This window comes from Perognathus longimembris, chromosome 14 (genome assembly GCF_023159225.1).
Source record: "Perognathus longimembris pacificus isolate PPM17 chromosome 14, ASM2315922v1, whole genome shotgun sequence".
NCBI classification, from domain to species: Eukaryota; Metazoa; Chordata; class Mammalia; order Rodentia; family Heteromyidae; genus Perognathus; species Perognathus longimembris.
The window spans coordinates 43,438,176-43,452,306 of NC_063174.1; the positions used below are offsets into that span (position 1 = coordinate 43,438,176).

At 50.0% G+C, this 14,131-nt stretch overlaps 1 protein-coding gene across 1 annotated transcript in view; it reads left to right on the top strand.

Moving 5' to 3' along the window:
• The first annotated feature begins 1,304 nt into the window (after positions 1-1,304).
• Tmem63c (transmembrane protein 63C) overlaps positions 1,305-14,131 on the top strand; it is a 58,075-nt gene continuing 45,248 nt past the window's right edge. Inside the window, exon 1 of the mRNA XM_048362568.1 lies at positions 1,305-1,359. The gene's annotated coding sequence lies outside the window, so the exon portion shown is untranslated. The remainder of the gene's footprint in view (positions 1,360-14,131) is intronic.

Here is a 14,131-nt window from a genome sequence, read left to right on the forward strand (position 1 = left end):
GACAAACCTCAATGACCTATTAGGCAACTGCATCCAAGTTAAAAGTCGTCCTGTACCTTCAAGGAAGGACTGGGTGACTGAGCCTAAGCTTACATGGGTCGCCCTAAACAGAATCTGTGTAGAGGTGTACCTTCATGTTCTTATGGGGTTCCTGGGGCAGAAGAACCAGAGAGAGGGCTGGAAAAGGCAGGTGCCTGGCATGGGGAGACATAACCAGGGGGCACCAGCCTGGCAAGGGGTACAGTGCTCTGGTTATGTGAGAATCCTGTGTTCCCCCCTCTATCCTTCGGCCCCCTGCTCTAGTGTTAAATGTCCTGTGCTCTCTTGCTTCCTCTATGGCCTTTTAGTGTATTGCTAAACAGCTCTGACAATAACACCGGAAAAGAGTCACCATTGCGCATCACTCATTAGTGGCTCTGGCAGCCTTGTGCATTTGCCATGGTAATTTGTAGCTCCTGTCTTATTAGCTATTGTACTGCAAGTGCTCACCAATGTCTATGAAGTAAACGTTCCTGCCCCCCCCCCCCCCGCAGTTTCTTACTTTGCTCACTCATCTTTAGGGTGCACACAAGTGGTATCTGCCCCAGGGTTAAAACCATCACATGTAGCATGGGGTAGCCAGCTTTTGGATGAAACTCAATATCCACTGGAGGAGTGTGGCCCCCGGCAAAACCGTAAATGACCTAGCCCACTCCCTTGGGCCCCTTGGGCAGGGCTGTGGCCAATGCGTAGATCTTTATTTTGCTGGAAAAGAAGGGGGCAGGAGCGGAATGGAAACCAGCCACTGAGCCGTGCCAGGAGGGGTCGCAAGGTGGGCAGAGCGTTACGGGAGGTGGCGGGGGGGGGGGGCTTTCAGCGGGCGGGAAGGGGAGGCTGCCGAGCCGAGTTGGGGGGAGGAGAGAAGGTGGGCCGGGCAGCTGCCGGGAGGCTTCGGAGGCTGCTGAGCGAACTGCAGCCAGGGACGGCAGCCTGGTGCGCCTGCGATCGTGACGGGCCGATGGTTTCGAGTAGGCACAGGATCTCCGACCACGAGCCTGGGTCTCTGCCGGTGATGCTCCAGCCCGGGTTCCCCCGACAGGTCGCAGCGGCTTAGGGCGGGGCCGAGGCCGGCTCCGGCGGGGAGGAGCCGGGGTGCCGCTCGCTCGCGCGCGCGCGGCGGATGCAGAGGGAAATTTGCTGACAGTCCCTTGCCAGGTGGGGCTGGCATCGCCAAGCCGGCGAGGAGGAGGAGGAGGAGGAGGAAGAGGGAGGACCGGCTGGCTGTCTCCTCCCAGGTAGGGAGCGTGTTCCGGTCCCCGAACCCCGCTACCGAGTACCTTTGCCTGGGGCTGGGCCGTGGCGCCGCGGGGCGCAGACGTGGTGAGCACGCGGGCGGGCGGCGCGCGCCCGGAGAAGGGGTGAGGATCCCGGCGGGCGCCGGGCCGGGGAGGGGGCGGGGAGGGGCCTCGAGCCCGTGGGGGTGCGGGTGGGGGAGACTGCGCCACGCCAGCGGCCCCCAGCCTGCACCCAGGGAAGGGGAGCCGGCCGCCCACCAGGGCAGGCCCTGCCTTAGCGGAACCCTTCTTGGCTGGCTGGGAGCGGGCAAAGGCTTTGCCGGGGTGGGGGTGGGTCCCCCTGCCCCCTCTCCCTGATGAGTGGGGGTTCAGTCTCCCCACCCCACCCGCGCAGGGATTCCCCGGGGCTCTCCGCCGCCCCCTCGCTGGCCGGGATGGGAGGAGGCAGGCCACTCCGCCGGCCCGGGGACGCCGGCCTCGCCACTGCGCTGCTGCTATGGGGTGAGGGGTCCCGTTCTGGGCTGGGCGGCCTGGGCGCCACCCCCGCCCCCCGCCCCGCTCCTCCCCGCCCTCCAGGGGCAAAGGATGCCAGTGTTCTCCTACAAGCTTCCAAAGAAGGCTCTTTGGCCCATCCTCATCTTGGCCTAGAGAGAGAAACTTCGGGTTCAGATAAAGGTTCTGCTCCAGGGAAGCTGAGACCCAGGGGTGCTGTGACTTGGCCAAGGTCACTTAGTGGCCCCCCTCCCCCCCCCGCATGACCTGCTGCCCTAGAGGGGCAGGGGCTGTTCTTGCTTTCTAGACCCCTGGTTCAGCCTGAGCTGGACTCCTACTTCAGTGCTCCCTTCCTGAGGATTCAGACTTAGAACTTCCGCGTGGGCCCCAGGCGTGGGGTGTCAACACTGCAGGGAGCTCACCTGGCCAGAGTGAGCTGTGGGCCTGGGCTGGCCGCGTGGACTCAGGGAAAGATGAGAGTTGGCTTTAGGAGAGGAGGCTCCGAGGAGGCCCAGGGAAAGTTCCCCCAGGAAGGGGCAAAGCAGCTGTGATTCTCACTGAGACCTGGTCCTGATGCTAGCATTCCCCCATGTTCTATTAGCATTCCCTATGCCCATCTTATCCTTGCCCTCCGGCTCTCAGTTGTCCCAGGAAAGAAGTGGACTCCACTGGATCGAAGTTCACTTCTCCCACTGTCCCTCAGTTTACCTTCTCCATTTTCTGGAGGGGAAACAAAGGGAGATTGAAAGAATCCGTGCTTTAGTCCTAGAGCCAGCTATGTTCCTGGTACAGATGAAGGAGCTGAGGCACCTAGGGTTCAGCAGGCTCCTCCAGGCCTCCGACTCCCTGGGCTTCCTGCCTCCTCCCCTACCCCTGGTGGACTGGAGTGGCTTCCTGATGCTCCTCCTCCCTCCTCCTCTTAATCCTCCTCCTTTTACTCTTCCTCCTCCTCCTCCCCCTCCCCCTCTTCCTCCTCCTCCTCCTCTTCCTCACCCTGTAGGGGGACTTTCTCCTGGCAGGTGTAGGTTTTCCTTTAAAGTATGCTTTCTACTTACTCGAGGGGAAGGGCTTGAAGAGGGGCCCAATTGCCACTTGGGAACCTTCGCAGCACAGTTCCCATGGGCCTGTCAGACCCAAAGACAGATGTCCCTGTGCTCTGGTGGCTGTGAGCAGCTGTGAGCCTGGCTGGAGAACAGGGACCGTCAAGGAGGTGACACACCGCAGGAGGACCCGTATCTCTCTGGCACCATGTTGAGAAAGGCGGTTCTGACACTTACCTATGCTGAATGAAGGAGTCACCATGCACCTGGCACACAATGGCTACTTTTCAGCCCTCCCCTGGGCACAGAGCCACCAAGGCTGGTTCCCTGTGACCATGGGCATGCCCAGGACTGCTTCGTGGCCACCAAGATTTCTAGAGTGAGTGATCTATGGGAAGGAATGGGCTCCCCAGAAATCAAGATGAGAACCAGCCACTTGTGGGGTGACAGTGCAATGCCAAAGAGGAGAGGTTCCACCATGCTGGAAGAAGAGCTTGTGTCCAGTGCCTCCTCTGGGGTGTCTCCTCCAGGAAGATTCCTCGTGCCCTTGGCCCCAGGAAGTGAATGGTGTATGTCTCTCCTGCTAGGAGGCAGGATGAGGCCTGAGAGAGCCCCTGCTCTACCCCTGAATTGTGGGAGGACAACCAGATTCATAAAGCAGAGGGCCAGTTCTGGACCAAGAGCTCCTATTGTTGGGACTCTGCTCTCAGTTTCCCTAACTGACAGCTGAGCACGGAGACCCCTTCTCCAGATGGGTGGGAGGGCCTTGGAAATGTGTCAGGTATTCACTACAGATGGGAAGTATTACTCCCAGAGGCTCTGGCCTATACGGAAGCCATCTGTGTCCGCCTCAGTGGAGAATGGTGGGGTTTCCTCTTAACTTGTCTAGGGCTCCTTCTGGGCTTGGAAGGCAGGCTGGCCTAACCCACTTTCCAGTTGTATTCTAGCCCGTGAATGCTTCCTTCCCAGTCTCCTCAGCTGCCTGTGACACCAATATGCTTTCTACCCATATCCATATTATTTCCACCTGTGAGATACCCGTGTCTAGTGGCACAGTGGGTAGTCCTACAGGCCTACACTCCTCTACTCACTCTCCTGTCACATAGACCCTCTAACCCTGGCCTTTCCTGAAAGACAGCTATACAGGAAAAATCATAGAGGTAATGCACAGAAAGTGACGGGAGCTCTTTGTGCTGTGTCCAGGGTATGGACAGGCCGGAGCTGGGAAAAGCTGTAATGAAAGTACTTAGGGGAAGTGCTCAGCGCTAAGTGAGATCAGCAGCTTTTAGTGCCCTGTGTACTGAGTTGGGCTCTGGGCCTGCACCTCCCCCTCCCCTGGGAGAAGAGCGAGTTTTCACAGCTGACCCACACACCGGCATGGGTAGTACACTTGAGGCTCTCTGTTTCCTTGCCTTTGACTTGGCTGGTGCAGCTCCTGTAAGGCAGAGTCACAGGGGGACCCAAGATGAGGGACCTGGTTCCACTGAGATGAGCACGTGGACAGCTCAGCAAGTCTGATGTGTCCTTGTTCTAGATTTGTCTGGGCTGCTCCAGGCCAACTGAAAGTGGCTCTTGGGAAAACATCCTCAGGTCAGAATGTTACGTCGTATGAGTCTAAAGCAGGATATGCACCCAAGCGGCCATGTTCCTTACCATGACTGGACTAAAACATGCAGAGAGGCAATGGTGGAGGAGGACCCATAATCATTGCCTGCTTCCTTTTATTCTTGAATGATGTTCTCAGAGCAAGCACAGACTCATTAAGAAAACCAGGTCTCAAACCCAAGTGTCTTAAGTTGCCACCTCTGCTTTCCTCAGCCCCCCTCCACCATCACTGTCTGACCTCAGCACCTCAAGAGGAGCCAGGAAAGGCTGGGCCAGAGTGGATAAGTTATGCCATAGCCCTGAGCCTGCAGGCCTTTGTTCCTGCCAAGTCAAGGCCTCTAGTATCCTCTAAGGATATCAGAGGCAGAAAGGCCAGACCATCTTCCAGTTGGCCAAGCAGTTCCCCTCTCATCCCTGGTTTGGCCTGGCCAAGGGAAGTGGTCCTGGAGGAAATAAAAGCCACCTCACTGTCACCATCTTCTCAAAACTGTAACACTGGCCTGAGTCCTGGCAAAAAAGAACAAAGGTGTTTGGAGAGTTAGGGGAGCAACTTAATCTGTGGCTATCCACTCTGCCAGGGAGATACTTTGGTTTTTGATCATGAGGCTTCATCATCACCTGGGGACAATCGGAGTGGCAATGATTTGGCCATAGACTAGAAATGCTTCCGTGGGAAGCTGGATACTCCTTCAGGACCATGTGGGAGATCAGCGGTGCTTGCTGGGAGCAGGGAGGACCTTTTCAGTGTAGGTAGATCACTTTGGGAGGGGACTGTACTCCCACTGCTTTATTACCTGTTCACTTCTGCAAGGAGGATCTTGTGTTTGCAACATGGTAGAACAGTCCCTCCCACCTAGGGCCACTGACAAGATGGATGGAAGATGCCTGCTGGCTCTTGGTGACCAAGTCCCCTTCCCACTTGCTTGTCCCTTCCCCTCTGACTTGCCAGACCTCAGGGACCTCTGGGATGGCCGGTTCTGTTTTGGTTGTACCACACAATGTCTAGCAATGGCTGGCCAACCATGATCATTGTTCTAGGCACTGGCATAATGAAGATAGCTGCTCCCTTCAAAGAGAGCCTCAGGTCCCAAGGACCCGGCAAAGGAGGGTGGTCTCAGAACCAGAGTGGGTGACCACGTGGGTGGTGGGCAGAGAGGATGTGTCCTTTAGTACAATGAACATGTGGTTGCTGGCCAGGGACCCCTCCTAGGCGGGGTCTGTGTGTGCCCAGGTTTGTAGACTAGATTCAGGTACCAGAACAGGCTGAGAGGCTGGTGTGAGATCCCAATACTGTCCCTGAGTCCCACATACTTTGTCATTACTTTTTATTTATGCTAGTACTGGGACTTGAACTTGGGGCTTCTTGCTGTAGCTTGGCTTTATCACTCAGGGCTAGTGCTCTACCACTTGAGCCACAGCTCCACTTCTGGCTGTGTGCTGGCTAATTGGAGATAGTCTCTTTTGGCCTTTTCTGCGTTGGCTGGTTTTGAACTGTGCTCCTCAAATCTCAGCCACATGAAGAGCTAGGCTTATTGTCATTCCTTTTGAACCCAGGCCCCAAGGAATAGTGGGAGCAGGGAGAGTGGGCCACTTGACAGCGTGGAGACTGAGGCTCTCAGAGGCGGTGTGAGTCACAACCTCGCTCACACACAGCAGTGGGACCTGAAGCAGTGGTCTGATCCCCAGGGGCCATGCTGGGAGCTGTCCTGCCCAGCACCACAGATACATCCTGAGTTCACCTCTTAGGCTGCTCGTGGTTTTGCTGAAGTTGCTGAAGACCAAAAGGACTGGGAAGTGAAGGTCAAGAGTTTCCCCTCTTCCTCTCCACGCTGGGCAGGGTGCCCAGAGCTGGGTCTGCTGGAGGACAGCTCCTATCACAAGAGCAGGAAACACAGGATAGCATTCCCACCCCATGTTCACCGGAGCAGAGAAAGGGGGGACAGGAAGCCATGCATGATGCGAGCTGCTGGCCTGGGTCACAACTGCAGACAAGAGGACCAGGAGCCCCTGGCTAGTCTGAGAAAGAAATCCAGGCAAGCAACCCTGATTTTGTTGTTTTGCAGAGACAGAGGTAGGGGAGGGGCCAATAGGCTTTGGACTCAGGCCTGCCCCAGGGCAAGTGAGCTCTTTCTAGGCTTAGCGCTACCCTGGCTCTTCTTTAGTGGCCCCCAGGGCCTGCCACTAAGAACTCCTCAGGGATTAAGCCCAAACTCCTCCTTCCACACACTCTCCCCCCACACATCATACTTACCCTCCTCACTCATCACTTTTGTTTGTTTGTTGCCAGACCTGGGGCTTGAACTCAGGGCCTGAGCACTGTCCCTGGCTTCTTTTTTTTTTTTTTTTTTTGGCCAGTCCTGGGCCTTGGACTCAGGGCCTGAGCCCTGTCCCTGGCTTCCTTTTGCTCAAGGCTAGCACTCTGCCACTTGAGCCACAGCGCCACTTCTGGTCATTTTCTGTATATGTGGTGCTGGGGAATCGAACCCAGGGCCTCATGTATATGAGGCAAGCTCTCTTGCCACTAAACCACATTCCCAGCCCCTTGACCCACTTTCAGTGTTGTTGTTGTTCTGGTCCTGGGTCTTAAACTCAGGGCCTTGTACTCTCACTTGGCTTTTTCTCTCAAACCTGGCTTTCTACCACTTGAGCCATACATCTATTGGCTTTTTACTGGCTAATTGGAGATAAGTCTCATAGACTTGTCTGCTTGAGCTGGCTTTCGACCCCAATCCTCTGATCTCAGTTTCCTGAATATCAAGGATTATAAGCAAGAGCCACAGTGCCCAGTGACTTGGAAGTGGTGTTGTTGTTTTTTCCTTCTTCAAAATATGTCTTGCTTTTCCTCCCCCAACTCAGCTAAAAACCATGACTGGCAAATTAAATTATATAAAAAGGGATTCTTTTCTACCCCATGCCTTAGTTTATCCACTCATCTCCTCCTCCCATTCCAGATCTTGTCCAGTTCTAACATAACCCCAAGCTGGATGCCAGTGGCTCATACCTGTAATCCTAGCTACTGAGATCTGAGAACCATGGTTCAAAGCCAGCTCTGACAGAAAAGTCCTGGTGAGACTGTTATCTCCAGTTAACCACTCAAAATCCAGAAGTGGCTCTGTGGTTCAAAGTGGTAGAGCGCTAGCCTTGAGCAAAAGAGCTCAGGGATAGTGCCCAGGCCCTGAGTTCGAGCCCCAGGACTGGAAGGGAAAAGAAAAGCTCAACCCCAAATGCCACCTTTTCCATGAAGCCCTCTTTGGATCTCTGCCAGCAGAGATCTGTAAAGACTTTAGTGCACGTAGCACACTGAGTCTGGCTTTTCTGCTAGACAGTGAGCTCATCCCTTCCGGCACCAAATGTTCTCTGAGGGCTGTTGCACACATGCCCTCCAATGTCTCAGAGGGGATGGGGTGGGTAGGCAGAGAAGCAGCCCTTGATGACCACCTGGGAATGGTAGTCATATGCTGTAGTAGTATGCAAGGTACAGGGGACATTGTGGCAAGGGCTAGTAAAGGTGCTGACATGCCCTTTTCTGAGTGGTTGGGGGTTCCAGGCCAGAGGATGTGAACAGGCTCTGTACTTTTGAAGTGTGTTAACTTGCATTTATCAAGCTGCCTTTTTCTGGCCACCTTCTCATCCTTGTGTGTGATTTCAGCACCTCTATTTCTGGGATGTGTGTGTAGTAAGTAAGGCTTTGGGGAGGTAAAAAAACACCTAGGTTTCAAAGCCAGGCTAAGCTAATAAGGGGTGGTGAAAGAATGAGGCAAATAGATGAAAATTCAGTGTTAAAACAGGAAAGTAGCCACTAATACTAAGCAAATAGAAGCCTTAGAGGAGTCTGGGTTCAGCCATATGCAAATTCGGTCCAGAAGCCAGGTATAGATTTATATAGATAGAAACTATACAAATCATATAAATATAAAACATACAAATCATCAGTTTGATCTCACAAGACATAGAAAACCCAAATAGACCAATAAACATGGGAGAAGAGAGTTTCCATAAGATTCTCCTAAAACAAATCTAGACAGTTTTAATTATCAAAGCTTCAAGGTGCTCAAGTGCTATTTATTTATTTGGATTTATTGTACACATTTTTATGACCATTAATTAGTTGTACAGGGGGCTTAGTTTTGACTCATCGTATGTACACAGAATGTACCTTGATCCAACTAACCCCTTCTATCACTCCCCTTCATTCCCACTCCCAAACCAGTCTCAGCAGGATTCATTGTTCCACGTTCACACATGTAAACAAAGTACTTTGACCATATTCAACCTCCAACACTCTCCTCATTTGTTCTCCTCCTCCCACTAATAGTTCCACACTCACACACCCATACACAGGGTGTGTTTCACATCCCATGTTGTTTAAACCCCACTAACCACACCCAGATCACAGAAGGGAGAATTACAGATCATTCTATGAAGCCAGGACTACATTGTTATCAAATCTTGATGAAGATAGTATAAAACAGAAAGTTACCGTACAAACTCCCTTTAGAAATATTAGTGTAAATTTGTAAATAATAGTGAGCAGAATGAATGAATATTCATGTATGAAAATTGATGCAAAATTCATAAACTTAATAATAAGCACATAACAGTAATTTGTTGTTGTTGTTTTGCCAGTCCTGGGCCTTAAACTCAGGGCCTGAGCACTGTCCCAGGCTTCTTTTTTGCTCAAGGCTAGTACTCTGCCACTTGAGCCACAACACCACTTCTGGCCATTTTCAATATATGTGGTGCTGAGGAATCGAACCCAGGGCTTCATGTATAGGAGGCAAGCACTCTTGCAACTAGGCCATATTCCCAGCTCCAACAGTAAAATTTTTAACTGGATACACCACAAGCAAGTTTGTGGTCCACAAGTACAGATTTAATATTAAAAAAAAAACTGTTAACATAGTTGAAAAAAGTAATACTGAGATAAAGAATCATATAAAACTGACATATGTCCTTGGCTTTAGCTCTTCCTTAATAGAAATAAATAGATGTTGCTTAATGTGATTTTTGTGTGCATGTGTGTATTTTTGTTTGTTTGTTTGTTTTTGTTTTTTTTGGCCAGTCCTGGGGCTTGGACTCAGGGTCTGAGCACTGTCCCTGGCTTCTTTTTGCTCAAGGCTAGCACTCTGCCGCTTGAGCCACAGCGCCACTTCTGGCCATTTTCTGTATATGTGGTGCTGGGGAATTGAACCCAGGGCCTCATGTATATGAGGCAAGCGCTCTTGCCACTAGGCCATATCCCCAGCCCTGCATGTGTGTATTTATGTGTGGACAGAAACACATATGAGGAAAAAAATGAATGCTGTTACCTTAATTCTTTGACTGTGCTCTTGGGGTATAAGCCAGCAAAAATTTTGAAAACATGTTATAAAAGATAGGGTAGAAGTATTCCTCATCAGTAGTATTGCACAAGCTTAAGCATGGCCAGCATGCCCCAGGCTTTGGGGTCAAAGAATAAGATTTGCTACTTGGAGAGAAAAACAGAGTAATATTGTTAATGGAAAAACATAGAAACAAGTAACATAAGATACAGAGGTGATTAGTAATTAATACTAAAGATGTAAAATACATGGCATTTCCACCCATAAACTTCAGCCTCTTTTAAAATATAATAGAAAAAAGTGTATCTGATATCAATACAAGTGCTAAAAATATCGATACCCTTAACCAGAGGTGCTAGAAGCAGCCATTGAATCATTGCTGTTAACTCTGGCTCCTTCAGTTCTTGCAGTAAAGCCTGACACATAGTGAGAGATGTTTGGTAAGCAGTGGAATGGGTTCACAGACCTCTGCCGTGACTTGAGAGAAACCACTTGCCAGGCACTCGTGGGGGCTCATCTTGTAATTCTAGCTCTTTAGGAGTCTAGAAGATTATGGTTCAAAGCCAGCCCAGGAAGAAAAGTCCATGAGACTTCATCTCCAAAATAACCAGCAAAAACTAGACTGGAGGAGTGGCTCAAGTGGTAGAGTGCCAGCTGGGAGCCAGCAACCCAAACTGAGAGCTTGAGGCTCTCAGTTAAAGCCTGGTGTTGGCAAGGGGTGGGGGGAGGACATTGGAAGGGAGGGAGGAAGGGAGGGGAGATCACTAACACACACATGTCCCAGGTACAGAAGCTGTACCTGAATCCTGTAGTAATCTGTGTTGGGAAGAGTGTGTCCGCAGCTGAGTGTTCTGCATAAGCATCTTGGGTCCAGGGGTGTGGGGTCAGGTCCTGTATCTTTGTTGATTTGTCTGGTTGTTCTGATCATTACTGAAAAGGTTGAAAGGCGTATTTCTCCCTTCCATTCTGTCCATGTTTGCCTCATATACTTGGGTGCTCAGCTGTTTGCTGCATGTATATTTAGAGTTGCCATGTCTTCCTAGTATATATACACTTTATCTTTACAGAATGTCTTTCATCTCTTGTGGCAGTTTCAGTTAGAAATACAGTCACCCCTGGCCATATTGGTTACTGTCTTAGTCCATCTTCTTGTGTTGCTATGGCAATACCTAAGACTAGTGATTTATAATGAACAGATATGTCTTTGGCTCCTCATTCTGGAGGTTGAGAAATCCATGATTGAGTGAAATGTCGCATGGTGACTGAGTGCCAGGAAGAGAGAGGAAAGTGGGTAGAACTCAATTCATAACATCTCTGTGGTCACTATCCCACTCCCATGGTATTGACATTAATCCATTCATGAGGCCAGGGCTCTTGCGATTGAATTAAAAGTGCCTACCTCCCAAGATTGTTGCACAAGAACTAAGTCTTTCTTTCTTTTTTTGCTAGTCATTGGGCTTGAACTCAGGGCCCGGGCACTGCCCCTGAGCTTCTTTTGCTCAAACCCAGCACTCTACTACTTGAGCCAAAGTGCCATGTCTAGCTTTTTTAGTCTATGTGGTACTGAGGAATGGAACCCAGGGCTTCATGCAATGCTAGGCAAGCAATCTACCACTAAACCACATGGAACTAAGTTTGTAACACAAAAGGTTTCATCTCAGGGAGAGGGGGGATATGGTTAAATCATAACAGCTACCCTTTGCCTGGGTATCTTTTCTTCATCTTTGCACTTGCAGCCCAGTTGTGTCTACATGTTAGATGAGCCTCTTATGGATACTTTTCTATGCCCTTAATCTGTAATAACTCATTCAATCCTTGCCATAGCCTGTGTCAATGGTGCTATAAATATCACCATTTCTAGACAAGGAAACGGAGGCACAGGAAAGTTAGGTCACTTCTTCTAGATCCAGCAGAGCTAGAAGTTGAGCCATTCACCCAACTCTGAGTTCATGCCCTCCCTCTAAACCCATCCTACTACACAGTTCAATTGGAATTTAGAATCTAAGAGGGAGTACAGGAAATAGACTACCCCCAAAACACTGTAGGACCCTTGTCTATCTAGGCTCTTCAGGAAAACAACAAATCTGGGACCTACCACATCCTTCCACTAATGTAAATTCTAGATGCAGCTAATGCTTAGCCACATGAAAGAAGAAAACTCTTAACAATACTAGCAAGAAATGTGGACTAATATTTTCTATGATCCTCGGGTAGGAAAATTTTGTTTTATTTTGTTTGAACTGGAATTTGAACTCAGCACCTTGCCTCATTTGGCTTACTTGTTCGGCTGGTACCCTACCTTTTGAGCCATGCAATTTTGCTGGTTATTTTGGAGATGGAATCTAATGGAATTTGCTTTTTGCTCTGGCTTCAATCTGCCATCCTCCAGATTTTAGCCTCCTGAGAAACTAGGATTACAGGCATGAACCACCAGTACCCAGCTGGAAAATTCCAAATACCCAGACGTCATTAGAGGGAAGAAATATTTTTGATTACAGGAAGATGTGAAATTTTTGTAAGCAAAAGATACCATAAATAAGGTCAGAAAGATACAAGTGGCAATTTGCAGTATCTGTGACAAAATATTAATTGCATTAATCTAGCAAGAGCTTTTTAAAAAAATCAGATGAATTAGGACATAGACTGTTCACAGAAAAATAAATGCAAAACCCAATGGATCAAAAACTATGAAGACATGTTTGTCCTTACTGACAAAGAATTACAAACTGAGACAAGTCATTATTTTTCAGCTCTAATATTGGCCAAGTTTAATAATTTGATAACTCATGGTATTATGGAACGTAGAGAGAAAGGGACATCGTCACTGCTAAAGTAGTACAAACTAGCTTACATTTTAAAAATCTTTTCTTGGTGGTACTTGAGTTTTAACTCATGGTCTTATACTTGCTAAGAAAGTGCTCTGCCATTTGAACCATATCCCCTCCATCCCTTTTTGCCTTGTTTTTTTTTTTCTGATTTATTGTTGTTGTACAAGTGATCTACAGTGGGGTTACCTTTACATATATCAACTAATTAAGTACATTACCCCAGGGAACAGAGGACACTGTGTGAAAGGAAATGTACTTAATTAATTTTTTCAGATAGGGTCTTGTGCTTCCTGCCTCCATCAGAGCTCCCTCACACAGGCTTTATGGAAAGATGCTGACAGAATGCTGGGCCTGGGAGGAGCCTGGCTGGCTTGGGTTTGGGGAGGAGCTGTTCAGAAGCCAGGGAGGAATGGGATCCGTGCCTGCCTACCCTGAGACTGTCCCATTGTCCCTGTGCTACAGAGACTTGGAGGAGCCACTCTTGTGGCCAGGAGTCAGCAAGGTACTGCTGGGTCCCTTGGACTTTGCCTGGGAACCCATCAAGAATGGGAAGGCCTAGGAACAGCTCATCAGCCTGAGCCTCCACCCTCACCTGCTGCTCTAGGTAGGTGTCTCTGTCATCATCCCACCTGTCACCCCAAACCTCTCACTAGCTTGGCCCTCTGCCTGGTAAACAAGGCCCTCTCCCTGCCCTCTGGGCTATGCCTCTCCAGTCCTCTAATCTCTTCTCAGCCCACAGCTGAGAGACAGCAAAGGCCTTCTGTAGGGACATCGTCCCAGGTGACTCTGCTTCTGAGGCCTTCAAAAGGGTGAGAGCCCTTGGGCTTTGGTTAGCATGCCGTCCATCCCTTTGCCACAGCCCTGGTTGAGCTCCTAGCAGGGTCCCCTGTGTGGTCCTTGCCTGGCTGTTGGGGCCGGGGCGTGCGGCAGGTCCAGGGCTCGGCGCTCACTGCTCTAATGAGAGTTCCACAATGTGCCTGTGCTTTTTTTTTTCCCCTTCAGGAAAGGATTAGGACAGATGGTATCTTCATAAACTGCCAGAGCTGGAGAGATCTTAGTGACATAATCCAACCACAATCCCTCTTTATTTCTCAGGCAGTACTTACATCAGAAGTGTAGTTCTAAATGTTGTGTGGAACGTCTCCCGGGGAATCAGGTGTAATCTTGTCGGAGAGCACAGGAAGCCTTTGGCTTCGGATGGCCCCTTCCCAGGTTCAGCTGCCTCCTCTTTTCGCAGCCTCATCCCAGCCTTTGCTACCAGCTCTTCTGCTTTCCATCTCCCTGCGCCACCTCATAGGCCCAGTTAGCATCCGTGTGAGGCTTTCTCCCTCCATTTAAACAAAGGAGTGTGTTAAGGAAGAAATCTTTCAGAAAGGACTAGATATCTGGGAGGCTTCTCAGGAGAAGTTCTAGCTTGTGGTGTGATTTTTCTCTGAATGTCTAAAAGAAGCTAACCTCATGGGCAAAGGCAATCTTAGAGTTGTGTGTGTGTGTGTGTGTGTGTATGTGTGTGCGCGCGCATGTGCATGTGTGTGCGCAACATTCTTTGATTTTCCTGTCTTCATTTTAAG